Genomic DNA, 14,153 nt, shown 5'->3' with positions numbered 1-14,153 from the left:
CTCTCGGTTCTTAGCAAACAAACCTCGGCGCCTCGGGACACCTCGCCAGTGAGTCCTTTGGCTTCTCTCCTTGATGCGCGTCTGTTAGTTAGACAAAAACAACGTACCGATCGAGTTATTTCGTCTGCCCTCTCTGAAAGGCGAAGTCGAGCTCGCTCGTAAAGATCTGCACTTCCGAAAGTCGCAGGAAAGGTAAGAGAGACGCAGACGACGTTGCGAGCAGACGACGTTGCAAAGGAGCAGACGACGCTCAGACAGGGGGGTCGCGATCAGCCAATCAGGGCTCGGCATTCTGACGTCACCGCTACCCCCTGCGGAAGAAGCAGACGAACTTGACCTCCACACAGTCCTGAAAATTCGGCACTGACAGAATCGGCAGTGCCGGCACTAATTTCACCTTAGGAATGTCAACGAGACAGTGTGAAGAGGGCGATAATCCACGTGACAAGTCTTCCCCTCCTCCCCCCCTCCTCTCTGTCACGTTTCCAGCTGAACTTGAAAGCACACATAAATGATAACAAGAGTGGTGGCTTTACTGATAAGAGAAAAAGACTTTTAGAACACTAACATTGACAATGTAACCTCTCCCCCCCCCCCCCCCCCAAAAAAAAAAAAAAAAAAAAGAAAGAAAAAGAAAAAAAGAAGACAGCAGGTACAGCACAGAATGGCACCGAACGAATAAGAGGATCGATTTTGATATAAACGAAAAGAAAGCACACCAGAACGCCATCTCCGAAACAATCCTAGATATAAAACAAATTCACGCCAAAACTGGGGCTTTTAGCATCCAAGGTAGCATCGCCAAAAACACGACCAATCGTCTCGCGATGAAAAAGAAATAGCAAACCTAATTTTACGCCGTCACACTAAAAAAGCGGGACGGAACTGGGCTGAGAAAGGGCGGGCATCCTCTGGTAGGGAATTCAAATTCACTTTAGCGAAAAATGGCATTTTTTTGCGCTTCGTTCTATTTTCCTTAATGCAACGCGCGCTGTTGAGAAACTGGAGGACGAAGGTAATAACATACTCTGCTAGCACACTTCGTGTCACGCGAGCGGGGAAATTGAATTTTCGCTGTTCTACTCGTATTACCTTAAAAGCAGCAGTCGGTTAACAGCGAAATTCTAGAATGGCACTGAAAATTGAGTACACTTGGGTGTACTTATATATATATATATATATATATATATATATATATGGGTGTTTTTGCGAAGACTTTCAAAAATCCTAAAAATTAGGGCGATTGAAAAAAGAAGAAACTCTCTTCGGGAACAAACTACCAGCCACGGCGGACGTCAGGAATTGCCAAAAACCTACTAATTAGCCAGATAATTAATTAAAATTTGTTAATTAACTTTTTAATTAGTGGAAATAGACATATGATTCCAATTAGAAAGTTGCTGAGCGTTATCGAAACCCACTAAATCAGTCATTTTCATAAAGACTTTAAGCGCTTGAGAAGAGTAGTAGTGCACTAAAATTACCACTTTTGGAGCAGGTACAAGGCTGGGGCTAGATAAGAGGCGGAAAAATCGTGCGGGCGCCTTACCGCAACCGCTAGCCTTGTACCTGCTCCACGAGTGGTAACTTTAGTGCGCTACTACTCGTCTCACGCGCTCAAAGTTTTTCTGAAAATGACTGATTTAGTGGTTTTCGATAACGCTCAGCAACTTTCTAATTGGAACCATATGTCTGTTCTCCTAAATAAAAAGTTAATTAACAAGTTTTAATTAATTATCTGGCTAATTAGTAGGATTTTGGCAATTCCTGACGTCCGCCGTGGCTGGTAGTTTGTTCCCGAAGAGAGTTTCTTTTTTTTTTTTAAATCGCCCCAAGTTTTAGGATTTTTGAAAGTCTTCGCAAAAACACCCGGTATATATATATATATATATATATATGTGTGTGTGTGTGTGTGTGTGTGTGTGTGTGTGTGTGTGTGTGTGTGTGTGTGTCTGTGTAAGTTTAACTGCAGCCTTACTGTGGGCAGAATTCTTCAGTAGAATAGACAGGAGATATAACCTGATCTATAGGAAGCAAGCTGATTTTTTTTTCTTTAAAGGCAGGGTTTGATTAATCTTGTGTGCAAGTTAAACTTATTTGGGTAAAAGTTTTAATTTTTCAGAGGATTAACTTTCGGTGTATTAACATATTTGGCAGCAAAAGTAAATCGGGTCAGATATGCTCCGAATACGGCTTGTCGATTATACATTTCAATTTATATGACAGGCGTACGCAGCGAAAACAATGCATATCAGGGGAAATGTTTCGTGGAACATCTCCTACGTTTGTTAGAGCCTGCGACATGCTCCTTACCTCGCACAGATTTTGTACTTTTGTACACTGCTCGCAATAGTATGAAAGTACCGAGGCGCCCCCCCCCCCCCCCCCCCCCCCCCCCCCCGGGCTGGGCTTTATTCTTCACTTTCACGAGCGTTGGCGAGCGGAAAAGTGCTTCCCAAGGCCATGCCCTCACGGCACCGCCTACCCACGACGCTGCTCATCTGTCCACAGAAACTGTGGATACTGCACACGCGCAGGACTGCGTTTTCTAGAAAGGCGGCCGCATCTGCGCATCTAGCGCACCATCTCTTCTTGTCGTCACATTAAAAATTAAACACGATTCGGTGTACACGGCATTGAGCAGCGATCGCACCGCTATTACATCGTGCGAATTGTAGACTTCGGCTAGGTGGCGCAAGCTACCGCCCGTTACAAAGGGTATAGCTATTAACGTCCATCCATCCATCGAGACTACTTACACTGTCTGAGGTGTAGGCGGAGCGAAAGTTCGTCTGCTTCTTGGGCAGGGATCGCGCAGGCGTAAGAACGACGCCGAGCTCCGATTGGCTCTGATGGAGGGATAGTGGGTAGACCTCAATGTTAGCTGCCTTGAGGTCTACCCACTGTCCTTCCAATCGGAGCGAATCAGTGCTCGGCGTCCTGACGTCACCGCAACCCCTGCTCAAGAAACAGACGAACTTGCTCTGCCCCTGTCTTCCTTGCAGGACGCTTGCGTCACATTGGTCGTACCAAAAACCGTCTGCAGTCACGTTCGAAGAGTACGTGTGTAAGAAGGAAACATGCCTTGGAACAAGCTTGAAGCGTTTACGCAGATGTACTTCTCTCATGATGGCTCTAAAAAACGTCTGTGTGTCTACTTTCACGCACAACACTCGGAGAACCAATCAGTGCAACCCACGGAGGGAGCTCAGCGAATGACGATGCCCGAAACATCTGTTTAGACCAAAAAGCGCTGACTGAGTTGGGACATTCAGCAATGCAAGCGTGGCGTTTTGCATTGCTTAATGTCACAACTCAGACTGCGTTTTTCGGTCTAAGCATATGTTTCGGCATCGTCATTCGCTGAGCGGCCTCTGTAAGTTGCAATGTAAACATTGTCGATGTGGTAAGACGACGGACAGGTGTTATTTTGACGTGAGACTCTCAGTGATTTGCACTTATTAATATTGGGTTTCATTTCCCATTTAGCACACCAGCGCGACATATTGTTAAGGTCCGTCTGTAGTGATTGAAGATCAGAATCATTAGTTATTTCAGAGTAAATGACGCAATCGTCGACGAAGAGACCAATGGTTGATGAGACATGTACTGGAAGGTCATTAATGAAGATCAGGAACAAAACAGGACCTAAAACAAAACCTTGTGGGACACTAAAAGGCACCAGTGCGGGTTATTGTCATTGACATGAACAAATTGGGAGCGATTAGATAGAAAGGAGTTAATCCAAGCCAATAATTGACTATCAGTCTTGAGTGTACTAACTTCATACAAAAGGAGCCTATGTGAAACACTGTCGAATGTTTTAGCGAAGTCCAAGAATATGCGATCAACCTGAGATGAACGATCCAGTGAGGTATGGATATTGTGAGTAAGTGTTAAAAGTTGGGATTCACATGAAAACTGTTTCCCGAAGCCGTGTTGAGCAGGGGCGAAAAATGCATGCGCGTTAAGAAATTTGACGGTTTTTTTAGTACTGTCGCAGATTTGTATCTTTGTATTATTTTCAAGTTTATTTCCTTTTGGTTTTACTTCTGATATTATTTGCATAAGCATTTAGGAGACTGATTTCGCACCTGTGAATATTGTCACGAATGATTCGGAAGCCTGGATTCGGATCTTATAGATTTCTGAGCCATTATAATTTCAACTCAATGTATATAATTTACAATACCATGATGTTTGTATGTGAATGCAGTCGTATTAGCGCGTGTGGATTAATATTTGTAAAATATTTATATACGACTAATTGCCACTTTTTTGTTAGCCGAACTAACAGAGGTCTGTCAACCAAAGCCGTCTGCCGTCTTGCAGCATAGGAACTAATTTATTATTATTTATTAAAAATGTAAGAACGTAGTACTTCATTGACACAAACTGTAAACTTCTATCATAAATTTAACGAAATTCATAAAAGTAAGTGCAATACGTGACATTTATGCAGCGATGCCTAAGCCTCCGCAAACATTGGGGCAAGAAATTAACAAATACGTTGCATTCTGTACAACTCGTTTAAAGTTATATGGCCCAAGCCCGGTCGATCTCAGAACCAAGTAATTGTAAAGTAAAGTATTTATCTTTTTGAAAAGTAATTTGTAATTGTAATTAATTACTTTTCACGTAGAGACATGTACAAATTACTCAAAAAAGGTAGTTAAGTTACTGAGTATCGACGCCAAAAGTAATTGGAGTAGAGTAGAAATTACGCATTTGTAATAGTAATTTAGTAAAGTACTAACTACTCTAAAAAGTAGCGAGTTACTTTGAAGTTACTTTCGAAGTTACTTTTTTTATATTTTTGGGGAAGCAAAATGAACAGGAGTTTTAATCAATGAAAAACCCTGCGAGCCTAAAATAAATGCTGTCTATGTGTAGCTTGTCACTTTTTTGTTAGCCGAACTAACAAAGGTCTGTCAACCAAAGCCGTCTGCCGTCTTCCAGCATAGGAACTAATTTATTATTATTTATTAAAAATGTAAGAACGTAGTACTTCATTGACCCAAACTGTAAACTTCTATCATAAATTTAACAAAATTCATAAAAGGTAAGTGCAATACGTGACATTTATGCAGCGATGCCTAAGCCTCCGCAAACATTGGGGCAAGAAATGAACAAATACGTTGCATTTTGTACAACTCGTTTAAAGTTATATGGCCCAAGCCCGGTCGCTCTCAGAACCAAGTAATTGTAAAGTAAAGTATTTATCTTTTTGAAAAGTAATTTGTAATTGTAATTAATTACTTTTCACGTAGAGACATGTACAAATTACTCAAAAAAGGTAGTTAAGTTAAGTTACTGAGTATCGACGCCAAAAGTAATTGGAGTAGAGTAGAAATTACGCATTTGTAATAGTAATTTAGTAAAGTACTAACTACTCTAAAAAGTAGCGAGTTACTTTGAAGTTACTTTCGAAGTTACTTTTTTATATTTTTGTGGAAGCAAAATGAACAGGGGTTTTAATCAATGAAAACCCTGCGAGCCTAAAATAAATGCTGTCTATGTGTAGCTTGCGTTTTCGCCAATATAGTTTATTCGCTCGCAGAAGCAATTGACTTTCAAAGTTCTTGATAGGAGAATTTTCCCCTTTTCCTTCTAAAGACGTCCCCAGCCAAGCTAAATAGACGTTCCACCGTGGCACTGAATGGAACGGCAGCGTTGAATTTGAGAAACAGGCTGTGCAGGGTCGGGTAAGCGAGTGTGGGCGTCTTTAGGTCCGTTCACACTCGACCGAGAGAGACCAAACCGGTTTTTAAGCCTCTTGCGATCTCTTAGGACCAGCTCCGCTCAGCGCATCCGGTCCCAAGAAGTCTTTCTCGGTCGTACTCGGTTGCAAGTGTGTGAACGCGCCTTTAGGTGTCCATAACGAAACATGTGAGGTTTGCCTCGGGTAGAGGGTCTTTTATAACAAACTTTCCTCCTTTTTTCTTTTTTTTTCGTCAAGTTGAGATTGTTATGACTGGCCCATCTTTATTCCGACGTCGTTCTGAGAGTACGCTTAGAGAGTGCACCAGACCGTCAAGGGTTCAAGTCTCGCGCCACGACGATGAGATCATCCGGGCGACTGCGCGTTCCGTTGCAGAAGATGCAACGGACAGAAGATGAACCGAAGTATACTTCGCCGCTGACGCCGGGTCCAACAAAAGGATCTCCCAAGGGTAACTCGCAATCCCCGCCGGCGACTACAATATTCTGACGCGCCTGACACGCCTGACAAGTAAATCGTTTTTAACAAAGAGGAGGTCTCCCAGGCATGGATGGTCGGAAGGACGCAAAGGATTACGTGAACAAGCATCGTCGCTCGTATACAGTTGCAGCTGGAAGCGGGAACGTGCTCACATGAACGGATTATCCGTGCCAGGGTTTGTGCGCGGGGGAGTCCGGCTTTGCAAAGGCGTATGCGCTGACGACAAGGCGACCATAAGAACAGGCGCCCAGCTGCGAGGTCATTCTAGTGGCGCCTCCCGTGGAACCTACCGCTTGAGTCAGAACTCACTAAAGACAGACAAGAACCCTCGGAGTGTCCCCGTCTTTCACGGTTACAGCTGGAGACGCGGCGCCTGCGTGCATTATCGGATTAGGTCAATACCCGACCAAGGCTTGTTAAGCATCTCTTCCTGCGTTCGTTCGTGCCGGTGTTATGTTTTGGCGGCTCGTCGCCACCTAGACCCAAGGACGCCTTCCCGAACAAGGGGGCCCCTTGTTAGGGAATGCCACTTCATCTGCCGGCGTCTTATTCATTTCTGCGCTCAAACTTGCGTGATGGGCAAAATTAGCACTAAATAATCTAGAAAGTAGTTCGTAATTTGAGTAGAAGTTACCTGAAAAAGTAGTTAAATTAAACTACTAATTACCCAAATCAAGTTGTAATTGAAAGTTACCAAGCTACTCGAAAAAGTAGTTAAACTACACTAGTTTCAGTAGAGTAGTTGAACTACATCCAAGTCTGCGTGGTAGTAATTGTAATAGTAGTTAAACTACTTTTGAAGCAAGGTAATTGTAATTGTAATTAAGTTACATTTTGAAAGTAATCTCCCTATGTACTATATATATATATATCCGCAAGGTGTTTCTTTCTAAGTGTAACAAATTAAAAAACAACTAAAAAAACAAGCCATTAAAGGGGTAGTGAAACGAAATTTTAGCGCCGATCTTGTTGCATAAATATGGGCTAGGGACAGGCACCACCTCGGAAATATAAATATTGTGCTGTAAAACACAGGAAAACTAATTTTAAACATAATTAAACGATTTCAAATTCTCATCTGGTGGATGGGGGGAAGTTCTCGTGACATCACTTGTGCCAAAATAGCAGCGCCGTTCTGCGGCAATACGGCGTGCCGGCAGAATTCGCCTAGGCCTGAAAGCGTTTGCAAAGCCTTGGCGGAGAAAGCCAAAGCGTAGTTGGCCACAGTGAGCTCGTTCTCGTTGCGGCTCTTTGCACGACACGGCCCGAGCATGCTTCTGGCACGGCCGGTATTAGTTGCTGCGAGTCGCGAGCTGCAAGCCGACGTTAAAAAGGATATGTTTGAACTAAGAGGGTGTCAGCAAGAGCCACGCAAATGCCAAATACCTGTTCACACTGGGAGCGGACACGCGCGTTTGATCGAAGTGCTGGATTCGCTCTGTTGGACCGCGTTTCGGTAGGCGCTTCTGGACCGATCTTTTACGATTGCAACTCGATACTGACATGACACTCGGCAAAGAAAGGTTAGACCGACATCGCGTAGCTCCCACGAACTGCTATAGCTCGGCACTGACGTAGCGTCGAGTCAGAATAAAAATGGCATACTAATAACTGAGTGTACATACCGAGTTGCCAAGGTAATCCGTATGGCGTTCATTTGAGCTCTATATCACACAAAACAAGGAGATAGAATCAATGAGAGTCCCTTTTCGACGACAGCGTTCGTCACCGCTGTCTCGGAAAACAAGGAGATCGAGATGACAAGGGGAAATTTAGTTCAGGGATCAAACTACTCATCCGGTAAGGGTCCACAAGGGTCGCGCGGGCATATTCCATTCAGCAGGCCAGCCGGTCATGGACAGACGGTCTTGGCCAAGGACCGCCGGAGCAACGGTGCGCCGAGTCGATGTTGCTGCTAGGCCTACTATATTCTGCCGAGCTCGCTCGGTCGGCAGAATCGTGGCTGTTGTAGATCTTCTCGTGTGTTTGTGGATCCTGCGTTCTCGATCGTCGTGGTCTGTTTTAAGTACTCCTTCCTTTTTTCTTGCTGGTTGAAGTCGGGACGCACGAGAAGAGCACGAAGAAAAATAAATGTCCGTTGGTGGCCGATACCAAGTAACTGAGCGACGCTGTCGGCCTTGTTGATTTGATCGTAAAAAGTGCGTAAGACAGCTTCGGAGCTGTCGTAGGATTCTGTCGTAACCTGCGCAAAGGTTACGACAATTTCGTTTCGAGAGCACGGGTTTTCTCTCAAATTTGCCGTACGCACTTTTTTCGTCGTGAATTCGCTTTGAGAATCCGGCCTCAGAGCTGGTTTTGTCAGTGCTGCCGTGGTTGCCGACTTGCCGTGGTCCCGTGGTGCAGCGTGCGTGCAGCCCTTGCACATCTCAAACGGCCACGTTGTCACAGGTGGTAAATCGTCGACGCGCCACCAAGTGGCAACGCTCGTAACCACAACATTCACGCCGTAGCCTTTCCCGACCGGCACAAGTGACGTCACGAATGCGCCCAATATCCCAAGACGCATCGGGCTCTCCGATGGCCGATTTTTGAGCGCGCGCCCAATCGGGCCCATCAGGGTGAAAAATATAGCCATCCGTTCAAAATACAAACGCGCGATTATGATTTATGAATATCATTGATCATATTGAACCTATTTCTGACCATAATAGGTGTATTTCAAGTTTCGCTTCAGTATCCCTTTAAAGCTACACTTAGGCGGGTCATGCATGCGAGTTATACACCTTTTCCGCGTAGTCGTCGCCATCTTGCGTATTGCAGCGACAGCCGCGCCGTCTGGCGTACGGTTGTTGTGCGCCCATTTTGGCATGCGGAGAGCAGCGTTGTTCCTAGCTCCCGCGTTGTCCCCATTGACCCCGTGCATCGTATCTTCATTGTTTTCCCTTTAGTGAGTTCTTAATTTGTTTGTTATTGAAAGTGTGAATTATTCTTGCGTTCTGGCGTGTTTATTCGCCTTCATGGCGCCCGTTGTTGCGCCAACAGCGCCGAGAGGTTCGTCGCCAGCGTCGCCGGTAATCGAAATCGGAGGCATGTTCACTTTTCCTGAGGACGTTTTCCAGTGTTTACCCTTCGCGTGTTATTGTTTGTGAAGAATGACAGCCTTCTGCGAATGACTAACGGAGGGTTTCTATGCGCGAGCGAGGGCGACCCTGGGCAGAGAAGTATCATCGTTTAATCGTAGAAATACTCACAATGGGGAGTTGGCGACGCGGGCCGAACGGTTTATTTTTATGGTGCACCGTCGAAGTACGATCGCTAGTTACTGGGACATTTCTACTTCGTATAACGCCCAGATGCGTCGGAACTATTCAGGAGATGGGAGTGAAAGGGGGGAGGGGAAAGGACGACGACGATTTTGCGCCCTCTTTTCGTATTGTTTCCATTAACGTATTCTTAACGGGCGTCGCTACCGAGCAACACACAAAATTATAGTGCACATCCTCGTAGGAATCAACGGAATGAAAACAAAACTTGAGTAGCCAATAACAATCATTACACCCAGGGTCTTACATTTGCACCACAAGCTGCAAAATTCGTTCTACATTCGACTTGTCGAGGCCTATTACTGCACTTGTAGATGTCCGTTTCTATACTGCCTATTTGCTTTTTTTATGTGCTGATATTGCATCGCTTCCCCGCTGATATCAGCGAGGAAGCGATGCTAAGTGTATACGTTACAGCCGCATTCGCTTCGCGACTTCTTGTGTTCAGTGCACAATTTGTCGCGCGCTATCTTCCGTTTTCGGAAATCGCCGCTGCAGCCAACGTCTGCGCAGTGGCAGCCCGATGACCAAATATGCGCGGACATGATACATCGACGTATTAACCCACCTTATTACAACTCACTTCTCTGTCAAGGGCTTCAAAACCCATTTAACGCGCACCACTTCAGCACCTTGTCAGCCGTCTAGGCCTGCTCCCGCATACCGGAAGTGTTAGAACCGGAAGAACTATTCCCGCTGTGCGCCGAGTCGCCGAGTCGGGGCTACGCACGTTACGCGCTGGGTCGAGGTTAGACGGAAAAGGTGTATACGGCCAGGGTGATAAGTGTAGGAATATAATCGTAACGATCAGTCAGCTAATTAATTAAAATTTGTTAATTAACTTTTTAACTAGTGTAAATAGAGATATGGTTCCAATTAGAAACTTACTGAGCGTCACCAGAAACCATTAAATCAACTTTTTTTAGAAATTTATAATGCAAAAAATACATTTTACGCCGCTCTAGACAAAAAAAAAAAAAAAGAAGAAAAAAAGAACGCTCATTTTGGTCGCGTTTGTAGGTTTCGCTTTCTTATCGGTGCAAATATTTGCGGCGGCGGTCCGCCCTCCCAGTGGTCACGGCGCGAAGCCACCGCCTCGCCTCCCTCAAATGATGGAGGGAACTATCAACTATGGCACACGTGTCTTGCGCGTCTCGGCCACTGGAGAGGAGGATCGCGGGCGCAGTGATGCGCCCCGATAACAAACCGAAAATGAGAAACGCGTCCAAACCGAGCGTTTTTATGGAACAATGTAAAATGCTGCCCCTGCCTTATATCTTTCTAAAATAGGTCATTTAGCGGTTTGCAATGGCGCTCAGTTAGTTTCAACTTGGAACCATATGTCTAATTTAATAATAAAAAAAGTTAATTAACAAATTTTAATTAAATAGCCAACTGATCGTCACGATTAGCCTGCTATACTGTATGTCTCCCTATTCGTATAACTCACATGCACAAACCCTCAAAGGTGTACCCTTCACGGCGTTTTGTATTTTTAATTGCTACACTTAAAATTTTAGATTTATTATACTTCAAGGTTGCTTTAGAACCACCAGAAACCGGACAAATAAGGAATCACAATTAATTCATAAATGTAATACATCACAACCTAAGGGCCTTAACATTTGTAAAGAAACTTTAGTGTCCTTTTTTCTTGGTATTGACAATAGATCTGCTAATCAATGCCGCACTGTCTTTTCCTTTTTTTTTCTCGGTTGATCGTTTGATACGACACGAGTGAACATTCTAAATAATGGTCAACTTATGACATCAGGTATTATTTGCTTTATGCCAACCACATGTTCGAAAACTGGTTTTACCTACATTAACTCTTATAATTTTTTTCTAGTTTTATTGTATAAAACCGTTAAGCGAGATATTTATTTGGTAGATATTTTTCACGACGTAAGTATATTTTTCTCAATTTTTTTTTCATCGCATGACGATTTCAATCTAAGGTCAGAAAACGAAGTTATTAAAGGAGCGGTGCAACGATATTCAATTGGAATGTTTCTCGCTTGACACGAGCTTACTGGCACACCTGGAACTCAAGGATACTCACACGCAACGCCATTGGCCAAGAAACTCCTTTGTTGCGGTGTAATTTCAAGGACAAAAGCGATCATTTTCATTCAATCTCTCCTTTGCAAAATTTGATGACGTAACTCGGGGATCGCAGTACACCCAAGTGACGATATTTGAATGCGGTTCATAGACTGGACCCGAGCACTGCGTGGGCACTCGACTTGGGCTCGTGATAATTGGTAGCTCGAGAAGCATTCGGGTTGTGACCCGTGTCCAATCGCTGCAACGACGACAACAGCCGAGCCATAACAATGTCTGGAACTCAGCGCGTGTCCTGCGCTTTGCCAACCCTAGCGCGTGGCTATGATCAACACTGGCGGCATAGAATCGGCTCCAGATCACGTGGCCGCTTGTTCTCGTTGCGAGTTGAGGGGGTGAACGCTGCTCGTTTTTCTTTAATTTTTTTTATGACTTCTATTGCGTGGGGTGAAAAACGAACGCGTGTTTCATAGGTCATTAACGTTAGGGATCCGTTTTAAGCGGTATTTGCGCAAAGTACAAAAATTGTTGCATCGCTCCTTTAAGGTTTTCAACGGACTGAAGAAGGACCTGTCAGGCTTTCTCCTCGATCGCCACACAAGATTTCTACCATCAAGTACAATTTCTGGTTCGAAGTTTATTACTCGCAAGTGCTGGTTTTCACCCAGTTCAGTTCCTCTTTCTCTACATACACACACAGACAGACACATACACTGACACACAATCAATAATTTAAAAAAAAGACTTTGAGCACGCCAGAAGCGCAGTAGTTCGCTAACGTTACCACTCCTGCAGAAGGAACAAAGCTACCGATGCGATAAAACACCCGCGCGATTTTTCTGTCTCTTACCGTAGCCCCTGCCTTGTACCTGCTGTACGAGCTTAGAGCACTACTGCGCTTCTCACGGGCTCAAAGCCTTTCTGAAGAGGACTGACATAGGGGCTTTAAATTTCGCTCAGCAAGTTTCTAACTGAAACCATATGTATATTTTCAATCAATAAAAAGATAAGTACAAATTTTAGTCAACTACTCACCAAACTGTGACGGTTGTTCGCCCCTCGAATATTCGCCGAGCTGAAGAAACATGTACAGAAGACGGCATTCACGTAGCAATAAAACACAGTAAAAAAAAAAAAAAAACCTGCTTTGAGTAAAAAATATTACCCGCTGTATAAAGGTACACTAAACCTTACCGTTGACCCGTATAGAAAATGAGAAAACACTTTGAGATACCTAAACAGGAATAAAGAAGGAGTTCATATAGAAGGGGTCACAAAAGAGAGAAGAGCGCGAAAGTGAAAAGTGAAAAGCACGTGAAAAAGTGAGCATTGCAAATAACTGAGACCTGGGATATATCGGTTATTCACGTCTTCAGCAAAAAGAAAAGAAGAAGGGAGCTAACGCGCCATGGAAACTTGGGCGGTCAATGGAAAGCAGCCACCGGACGACGTTGATGGACCACTCAGCACCGGATCTTTTATTCAGACGCCACGGGAGTAAGGTCCGGGACATCGAACCTTACCGCCTCAGCTTACGCCGACAGAGCTCGTCTGCTTCGAGCAAGCAACGGGCGGCTCGACGCTGCAATCCGATCTCGAGAAGATCCGAACACCGCACACCGCGTTTCTCGCCCCCAATCGGGTTGGAACCGGGGCGGACACACCAGCGCTCTATTGATCTCTTCGAAGCCCCTTGATGCACTCGGCTCATCAATCATCGGTGAGTTCAACTAATAAGAGGGGCGATTGGCGTCATGTTCCAGTAGCCACGCGGTTTCGGTGACAAAATGGTCGAAAGCCCTTTTGGAGCATGATACCGATCGTAATTATGGTTGGATAATGGGGCCCCCGTGGAATTTGCGGTGACTGCAGTGGTGTTTTGAAGAAATTACGGTTCGCTGCGGTAGTCTACGTTCGGTGACTTCTGAGAGTATACCACTACCCCCTCTTCCCCTTCCCCCCTTCGCCCCCCCCCCCCCCCCCTCCCCCCTTCTCCTCGAAGTTGAGCCGGGATAGATCTGGCAGGATGCATGTTGCATCATGCCCGATGCAAGAAGAAAAAAAGAGAATTACTAATTCATTAGTGCGAAATCATTAAAACTGCGTCATCGGTGTCATTTTCGTCACGTCACACTTTCGCGCCCGTAACGGGAGGGGTGGATAAACAGCCGCGTACATGGTGCCTATCAAAATACTCGAGATCATCTCATCTGGCCCTTTTTGCACGCAAAATTTCAAAAGAACCTATCGTTTTCCCTCTCGCCTCCTTTTCTTTCGGATAGTGGAATTCAGTCGATTCACAAAGTGCCGTCTCAAAGTTCGCGACACCTGGCTGATTGCTTGTTAAACCAGCGATGGCCCGTGCCCGTGGCCCCGGGGGTGACTGCTTGCTGACCCAGGCTTCTATCGCACACTGCGGCCCACGGCGCGAGGCGACTGATGGCTTGGGGAAATGTTCGGTGGACCGAACTGCCCCCCCCCCCCCCCCCTCCCCCCTTTGCAGCGATTGCTGCGGCGCTACTCGGAGTCGGAGGGCAAGAAGATGGGGGACCGGATGAGATAGATGCCCCCGGCCCCGAGGCGCCGCGTCACCGGACTTGGTC

This window comes from Ixodes scapularis, unplaced genomic scaffold (genome assembly GCF_016920785.2).
Source record: "Ixodes scapularis isolate PalLabHiFi unplaced genomic scaffold, ASM1692078v2 PGA_scaffold2__306_contigs__length_199485367, whole genome shotgun sequence".
Classification (NCBI taxonomy): Eukaryota; Metazoa; Arthropoda; class Arachnida; order Ixodida; family Ixodidae; genus Ixodes; species Ixodes scapularis.
Note: the sequence above shows the minus strand (reverse complement) of the source record.